Consider the following 9988-nt stretch of genomic DNA (forward strand, 5'->3'; position numbering starts at 1 on the left):
TCCTGTTTCAATACCCATGTGCATGAACACCACTGGAGATCATTTCAGTGGGTTTCCTCAGCTTTTCTGTATTAGTGAGAGGTGCAAGGGTCATCAGATTCCTGTGTCATTCAGAGCTTGAGCTGAATCATGAGACATGTACTTTTTTGTCTGTGATAGGGAAGGGCAGTACCACATACAACATTCAGCCTTGAATGTTGTTCATGCTGTAGTTTGTGTGCAAATGTATGCTAGTCACACGCGTAGAATCTCCTGAAAATACCTGTTTCCTGTCCTCTGGAGAACCTGTCATCAGGCCAGATTGCCTGGTATTGACCAGAAAATTAATGAATTATTGTGACTCAACACCCACTCTGTCATTCCAACATTCTTACCAATGCAGACATTCACAATCTAACAAAGTTCTAAAATGTGATCTCCTGGCTGCTCTTCAGTTCCTGTATTTAGTGTCTTGTAGTGAAACGTGTCTCCACCCAGCACTGTGGTTTCCTCCAAACTCATTCCTGTTGCTGAGAATCACATCTAATTTGAACCTGCCATCTTTTCTTTTAAGATTTTATATACAAATGGAACCTTTTTTGAGTTGGAGTGAAGGAAATCCATTGCCTGATAGAGATTCCATGAACAAGTGTGGATGAGTTTCTTTCATGTGTTATTAAGGGTGACAGAGAAAATGTATTCAGTCTTTCAAGTCAGTGACCACCACATTGATTTATGGACAAAAATATATCTCATCTATTTTTCATTTCTCTCGTGTTGTTATCTATATAGTTTCCATATCTTGACTGGCTGAAATTATCTTGTCAAATAATATGGATGTGTCTTAGGATGTCAAGTGACACATATGGACTCCATTCTCACAAGTGGTTGAGAGAGATCACTAAGTTTGACTTCTCATTTTTGATCCAATCTTACACTGATTTCCTCAGTGACCATGGTAGATAGATTCCATAACCACCACGAAAAGAGGGGATTCTTGCCCACTGCATCCTCACCTATATTGTCTAAGTTATTTTTGAAATGTTTGCTTCTTCAATGGGTGAGGATGGAATCTCATGTGGATTTGACATGTTCTTTCTCCATCAGTATAATTTTGATCTCTTTTCATAAACTGTTTGAATAATGTATTATTTCTATTATCTTCTGTTCAGACTTGAGTGGACTGAGCATTTAGATGTTTGAGATTTTTCTTTCTCCATGTGTTATGGACATAAATTCCAGGTGAAATGAATAGGAATCAGACATTCCCCACATCTAGAGGCCATCTCTTCATGGCTTCTTGACCATGCAGAGACTATGTGACTGCAGCGTCCCACGCAGCAGCTCTGAAACACACTTCTTGGCCATGGACAGCCATCAAGGATGCTACTGCCTGAGTGTATACATAAGAATAAGATTCACATAATATCCGAGTTATTTCAGACCTGTAGGTCAGAAACCATATTTGCATTTTCCCCAAAGAATGAGAGATAAAGCCCCATCTTCTTTTGAAGCACAGGGATTGAACATGTACTTCATTATCTATCTTGATGTTTAACTGTTCAAGACATATGGGGAATGTGTGACAGGTATATAGAACTGTCATTCTAGTTCTTGAAGGAAAGAGCATTGCAATCAAGGATCTGACTGGGAAAGATGAGTCATCCAAATATGGGGCTGGCACTGTTCCTGGATGACAAAGTCATTCTTCAATGACAGCATTCTGAGAACAAAGGTTCAGAGAATCAGAGATAAAGATAATAGAACCTGTTGTCTCAGGAGGTCTTGCGTACTCTATTCCTTATGCCAAGCAAGATTATTATGAAGGATAGCATCCCAAAGGCTCTCTTCAAATGGGACAGAGTCAGTAGAAACTGTCACACAATGGAATGGTGTCAATGGGAGCAACTGAACAATGCTGCACAAGGGGAACACAATATCTTGAACAAGATTAGAAATATACGTATAGCATTTTCTAACAATATCAATCTCAATATATATAATTTGTATACAGTATACAAAAATCCAATCTAATGTAAAGTATTTAAAACTAGTAATTGTCTTTTAAAAGTATATTCAATAATCTATCTTTTCATCTATATTATATCTATATATTCTTTTTATTTTTCTGAGTAGATTCAATAATCTACCCTTTATTCTATCACTTTCATATATCCTTTTTTTAAAACAGGAACCTTAAATCTAATCTCCTTTGCTTAGCCCTTTTTTAACCCTTAACAACAACTTATAACCAACCCTCCTAAACAATGAAAATTATCCCAGACCCAAAACCCATTAAAAGACCAAAAAAACACCTACCCCACACTGCCTCTTTGGGAATGTAAGTCTCGTATTCTTAAAATTGCTTCCTGCTGGATATGGGCAAAGGTATCTTTATTTTGAAAAGAAAATTTTGGATTAATTGTGAAATTCTAGAAAAGATAGCAATATTCCTTGTTGTCCAGTCTGAGCATAATGCCAAATTTCAGGGCTTATCTCAAGTCCTTATTCAAGTAGTCTTTGAAACTGGATCATCTCAGCTAGCCATCTCAAAATTGCTCTCAACAATTTGTAGTCCAAAGCTGATCTGTAAATTATGTTTGAAAGCTCAGTGGTATTATTGTTGTCCACATGGAACTGTTGTTGTGTTGGTGCCCCATTTTCTTCCTGGAGACTTTAAACTTGATGTTAGGCCTGGCCATGATTTCTTACAGAAAACTGATAAAGACTCGAAAACAAAGTCATGTATAGGCAGCTAATCGAAGCCTTTTTTTCTAGAATTAGTTAGTACTCTATATGATCATTAATATCATAATAAAAGTTTAAAATATATATGAATTTTATAAATTTTGATATAAAATTCATGCTTTAAGAAAAGTTTAAAGAAACCAATTGAAATAAAAAATTGACATTAGTAGTTATTGAATAGTTTCTTAATTATTTTTTATTTGTTTGTTTTCTCCTGTCACATATCAGATGATGGCTCTTTCTTCTGGCACGATACAGGGAGTTCGCATTTTCATTTTAACAATGTGCTTGGGTTTAAAGAAGGAGAGAGCCACTCTCCAGCTCAAAAGTCAGCTTTAATTTTTAATTGAACTGGGACTAGAAGAAGACCAATAGGGTTAAATGTCTTTAGAGAAGATCAGAAACAAATAATTAAGAAGACTTAATGAAATTTTATAGATGGTATATCAATAGGCCATTTTACTTTTTTTCTTGAGACAGATAATTTGTCCTTTTTCTTCAGTTGTCTCATTTGTCCAATTTTCTTCATATTCTTTAGCTTTTATTCTTCTAAAAGACAAAAACAAGAACCTTTAACCAAGACTAACTTAGGGGAGGTTCCCTTTTGGCATGTTATAGCTGATTAAATGAAAAGGCATGTGTTAATGGTATAAGTTAGTATAAATTAGATGGTCATGCTGGTTGACGATCTATTACCTCTTCTAATTAAGAGGTCTCTCTTGTTCAAATCGAACCTTTATCAATTTTGATGGTATCCACAACTTATCATCTCCTATAGACACAAAAGCAAAACCTTGTCCCCAATGTAACACATATCCTCGTTTCCATTCTGAGGTCAGCACATCCTTAAGGTACATAGGCCGATTTAATTCTGTATATTTTTTCTATTATTCAATGTCTCTCTGCAGCTGTTGTTCCTTTCTCATTAACATTGAGAAAATTCTAAGTTAATAGAGCATTATGCAGTCTATTTCTGAGGGGTTTTGTTACCCCTTCTGTTTATTTAACATATACTTTAGAGTTCTGTTTGATCTTTCTATAAATGTTTGGCCTTTAGGATTATGTGGTATGCCTGTAATATGATTTATATTGAAATAAGCAAAAACCTTTTATTTTAACAGAGACATATGCTGGAACATTGTCAGATTTAATTTGTAAATGTATAACCATGATTGCCATAACTTCTAGAAAATTAGTGATTACAGAATCAGCTTTATCAGAACTCAAAGCAGTTGCCCATTGAAATCCTGAATAAGTATCAATGGCATGGTGTACATATTTCAATTTTCCAAATTCTACAAAGTGAAACACATCCATCTGCCAGATTTCATTCCTCTGAGTACGCTTTGGGTTATATCCTGCTATTAATGGCATCTGATTGTAAAAGGAACAAGTAGGACATTTCCTTATAATTTCCTTGGCTTGTTGCCAGGTTATAGACAAATCCTTTTTTAAATCGTTACTATTGACATGATAGTTTTTTTTATGAAATTCTGAGGACTCAAGGACATTTCCTATCAATAATTTATCAATCTCATTATTACCTTGTGCTACAGGGGCTGGCAGACCAGTATGGGATCAGATATGAGTTACATATAAAGGATGACTCCTTTTCCTGACTTTATCTTGTAATTGAGTAAATAGTGAAGTTAATTCTGACCCATCATGGATAAATTCTGCAGTCTCAATATGTAATGCCACTTTTTCAGCATACTGAGAATCAGTAACTATGTTGAGAGGTTCTGAAAAATCCATTAATACCAACAGAATAGCATACAATTCTAATTTTTGAACTGAATTATAAGGACTTTGAACCACTTTACTTAAATTTTCTGATTTGTACCCTGCCTTTCCTTATTTGTTGGCATCTGTATAAAATATACAAACTCCAGATACAGGTTTTTTCCGTATAATTTGAGGCAAGATCCAATCAGCTCTCTTTATAAGATCAATTCTATTGCTTTTGGGATATTTGCTCTTAATTTCTCCCAAAAAATTACTGCAAGCTCTTTGCCAAGGCTCCCTTTCTGTCCATAATTTTTCAATGTCCTGTTTAGTTAAAGGTATGAAAATTTCTGCTGGGTCTATTCCCGGCTAATTGATGAAGTCTCAATTTTCCTTTCAAAATTAAATCAGAGATTTTTTTTCCAAATAAATTCTTAATTTTTTATTCAGTTTATTTGGTAAAAATATCCATTCCAAAATAATATCTTCCCTCTGTATTAATATTCCTGTAGGAGAATGTCTAGAGGGTAAATTAATCAAAATGCAATCCAGCTTCAGATAAATACAATCCACGTGTCCTTCATGTACTTTCTCTTCTACCAAGGCCAATTCTTTCTCAGCTTCAGGTGATAATTCCCTTGGACTATTTAAGTCCTTGTCACCTTCTAAGGTTTTAAACAAATTATTCAGTTCATCATTTTTTACCCCAACAATAGTTTGTAGATGAGAAATGTCTCCAAATAATCTTTGAAAGTCATTAAGAGTCTGTAGTCTATCTCTCTTTATTTGTACCTTTTGGGGTCTAATTTTTTGTAGCTCTATTTTGGATCCTAAATAATTAATAGAATCTCCTCTTTCTATCTTTTCAGAAGCAATTTGTAATCCCCAGCAAGGCAAAATTTTCTTTACTTTTTCAAACGTTCTTTCTAAAATATCTACATTTGAGTCAGCTAGTAAAATATCATCCATAAAATGATAAATTATAGATTTAGGAAATTTTTATGTTTCACTTCCAATGGCTGTTGTACAAAATATTGGCACAGGGTTAGGATATTCAACATTCTCTGTGGGAGGACCCTCCATTGAAATCTTTTAACCAGGTGAGAATTATTGTAATAGGCACCATGAAGGCAAATCTTTCTCTGTCTTTTTCTTATAAGGGTATTGAAAAGAAACAGTCCTTTAAATCAATAACTATGAGAGGCCATCCTTTTGGTAACAGAGTAGGCAAAGGAATTCCAGATTGTAGAGAGCCCATTGGCTGAATTACTTTGTTAATTGCTCTAAGGTCTGTTACCATTCTCCATTTACCAGATTTCTTTTTAATAATAAATACAGGAGGATTCCAAGGGCAGGTTGATACTTCAATATGCTGAGCATTTAACTGTTCTTCTACCAGCCCTACTAAAGCCTTGAGTTTCTCTGTTGTTAAAGGCCATTGCTGAACCCATACAGGCTTGTCTGTTGACCATTTTAAAGGTAGAGCTGTTGGTGTCTTTGGAAGATCATCAGTTGTTGTGCCCTGTTCTTCTATAATATGGATGGCTGGTGACCACTCATTAGAATAATACCTTCTAATATTTCTCTCAGAAACATGTGCTAGTTTGTGATTTGTTTCTGAGGTTGGAGGGATGTTAATCTGAGTATTCCATTGTTGCAACAGCTCTTGACCCCACAGGTTCACAGCTATGTTAGCCACATGTGGTTTTAATTTTCCTCTCTGTCCTTCTGGACCTATACATTCAAGCCATCTTGCACTCTGTTTCACTTGAGATAATGTTCCAATTTCTAACAGTTGAACGTTTGCCTCCTGAAGAGGCCAAGTTGGATGCCAAAATTCTGGTGCGATTATGGTCACATCAGCACCTGTGTCTACCAGACCAGACAACAAAACACCATTTATTTTTATTGTAAATTTTGGTCTTTGTTCATTTATAGAAGTTTGCCAAAAATTTTCTTTATGATTTCTCCTGAATTTTCTGTTCTCTCTGTTTCATTATTCCGAGCAACCTGGTTTATTCCAATAGTCATTTGGTTATTTAATTGCTCTGAGTAAGGGTTTCCTCTACAACTGCAGGAAAGGTTTAAACTGGATTTGCTATTGGGGCCTGCATGAGGTCCCTCTGGGAGTTTCCCGAAGACTGGGGCAAAGGATTACCCTGTCTGTTTCTTGTTGATCTTCATTCGTTGGTCCAATGTTTTCCCTTACCACACCTTCTGCATACTCCTGAAGGAAGGGGCATTCTGTTGCCATTGTTCCTTGAAGAAACATTGTTTCTAGTAATGACCTGTTTACAGGCCCTTTTCAAATGTCCTTGCTTTCCACTTCCAAAACATCTAACATTCCTCAAACCTTTTGAAATTGCTTCTCCTACCCACATATCATCATGCTCATGAGCTTCAACATTAACTGTGTCTCTAATCCAATCTTCCAAAGGCACAGATCTTGACTTTAATGGCCTGATTATTCTTTTGAATGCTGCATTTGCATTCTCAAAGGCCAAAGATTCAATTATTATCTTACTAGCCTCTTAACCCGGGACCATTCTCTTTACTGCTAAAGCCAGTCTTTGTAAAAAATCTGTGAAAGATTCTTTTGGGCCTTGTATAACCTTTGTAAATGACTCAGTATTTTTTTCTGGTTCCTCAACTCTGTCCCATGCATTCAAGACTGCTGTTTGACATAAAATTAGGGTTTGGACATCATATAAACATTGTGTTTGTGCTGAAGCATACTGACCTTCTCCAATAAGCTGATCCTGTCAGACTTGTATTCCTTTATCCCTCCATTGTTTTTCTATGATTTTAGCTTCATCCTTGAACCAAGTTTGCCACTGAAGCCTTTGACTGGGTTCAAGAACAGCTTGTGTCAGCTCCCACCAGTCCTGAGGTACAATCCTGTTATATGTTGACCAAGAGTTTAACATTTGCTTTACATATGGGGAATGCATGCCATAAGATACTATTGCCTCCTTAAACCTTCGTAAATCTAACATTTCAATTGGAGCCCAAATATTTTGTGTAGTCATTTGATTAGGCAACTGCTGTACAGTTACTGGACAAATTAAGGGTGACTGTATGAAAACAGGCTTTCTTTCTGTAACCTTATGATCCAATCTTGAAGCAACTTCACTGTTAGTTTCTTCTGTCTGAATTTTTACAGGTTTAACAAGTTTTAATAAAGCTGTCACCCTGGCACTTAAATTGACTATCTTTTTAAATAGTAAAATGAGAATAAGCATAGTAATAAACTGCATAATTCGATCAACATTAATCTTCTCATATAGTTGATCCATTGTCAGACTGCCTAAAATTGCAAACAAAGGCCAATTTTCTTCCAATGTACACAGAAAACCCATTTTTTTAAAAAAATGAATCAGCCTTTTCATAATTCATAGGAGTTGCCTACTGAAATCCTGTATAGGTGTCAGTGGTATCGTGTACGTACTTTAATCTTCCAAATTCTATGAAAAGAAACACATCCATCTGCCAAACATCATTTCTTTTGGGTTGCTCCCTGCAGGTAATGGAGTTTGGTTATAAAAGGAACAAGTAAGACATTTTGTCATAATATCTTTAGTTTGTTGCCAAGTGATAGAGAAATCCTTCTTCAAATCTTTGCTATTTACATGGTATTTCTTATGAAATTCTGAGGCTTCTAGAACATTACCATTTAGTAACTGATCAATCTCATCATTACTTTGTGCTAGAGGTCCTGGCAGACCTGAATGGGATCTGATATGTGTTATATATATAGGATGTTCCCTTTTTCTGATGATTTCCTGCAATTGTACGAATAATGAAGTTAATTCTGTATTATCAGGAATAAATTCAGCAGTTTCAATATGTAAAACAATGCTCTCTGCATATTGAGAGTCAGTGACTATATTGAGGGATTCTGTGAAGTCCATCAGTACCATAAGAATGACATACAGTTCTGCTTTTTGTACAGAGTTGTATGGACTTTGTACCACTTTACTTAAGTCTCTTGATTTATATCCTGCTTTCCCTGATTTATTTGCATCAATATAGAATGTGAGTCCTCCAGAAATTGGCTTTTGTCATACAATGTGAGGAAGGACCCATTTAGTCTTCTTTATGAATTCTATTATCTTGCTTTTGGGATAATGGTTGTTAATCTCTGCCAAAAGTTTCCTGTAGGCTCTCTGCCAGTATTCATTATCTTTCTATACTGGTGAAATTTCCTCATTAGTTAAAGGTACTACAATTTCTGCTGGGTTCATTCCTGTCAACAGGTGAAGTCTTAATTTACTGAGCCCAGATAGCTCAGTCGGTAGAGCATGAGACTCTTAACTCAGGGTTATGGGTTCATGCCCGATGTTGAGCACCAGATACTGGTGAAATTATAAAGGCCACTCCACATAGTTAAAAGGGAGGTTTGTGGGGTAACTTACAAGTGAAGGGATAGGTTGCAGGGTCTGGGAAAGGTGTAGTGCAGTCTGGCGGTGTTCTCTGGAAAACTCTGCTTGGTCTACCATCAGTGTCCTGGATCTAGAAACCAAGAGATCCAGTCCATCTGGAACTCGGGTCTTCAGAGTCCTCTCTTGGCTCTGCCTTGTAGGTGTGACAGTTACCAAAGCCTCAATGGGGGTTGAAAATTTCAGATCAAAGCTGGAATGGCTACCCACTACATTGAGGAGTTAAAGCTGCAAGGAAATCATCATCCCATTCTCTTCTTGGGTCACAGGACTTAGTGTGGAGGGGCAGCCCATTCTCTGGTGGGTTCCCAGGACTTAGGGTAGAGGGGAAGCCCATCCTCTCATGGGTTCCCAGGACTTAGGGTGGAGGGGCAGAACATCCTCTGGTGGGTTCCAAGGGTCTGGTGACCCCAGTCTGACCCTTCTCTAAGATAGCTGCCACCCTGCGATCTCATGTATGAAATGCATTCAGGAATTAATAAGATTTTCTACACCCTCCAGTACTTTACTCAATCATTACTCTCTTGTGCTGAGTACCTGTGATGCCTCTTTTCTAACCAATGTAATGAAGAAAGTGTTGTGTTTGGGATCGCGTTCTCCCTGTGGTGAGATAGCAAAGCTGAACCTTTCCAGAGGAAGCTCTCACATGAAGCTGCCACTTTCCACAGGAAGCTGACCCTTTTCATAGGAAGCTGACACTTTACACAGGAAGCTGACACTTTACACAGGAAGCTGACACTTTACACAGGAAGCTGACACTTTACACAGGAAGCTGACATTTCCCAAAAGAAGTGGACACTTTTCACAGGAAGCTGATGCTTTGCACAAGAAGCTGACACTTTCCATAGGAAGCTGACACTTTCCACAGGAAGCTGACGCTTTGCACAAGAAGCTGACATTTTCCATAGGAAGCTGACACTTCCCACAAGACACATTTCTGATATCTCACTCCCACCTGACTGGCATTTTAAACTTTGCTCAAACCTCCTGAAATCAGTTCAACTTTCTCTTAGACTCTGGTTACATAATATTTCTGGGCCTCTGTTTTTCAACATTGTTAACCATGAAACAATGTAAATGTTGGGATTCTACTCCCA

The sequence above is a fragment of the Peromyscus eremicus genome, unplaced genomic scaffold (genome assembly GCF_949786415.1).
Source record: "Peromyscus eremicus unplaced genomic scaffold, PerEre_H2_v1 PerEre#2#chrX_unloc_1, whole genome shotgun sequence".
NCBI lineage: Eukaryota > Metazoa > Chordata > Mammalia > Rodentia > Cricetidae > Peromyscus > Peromyscus eremicus.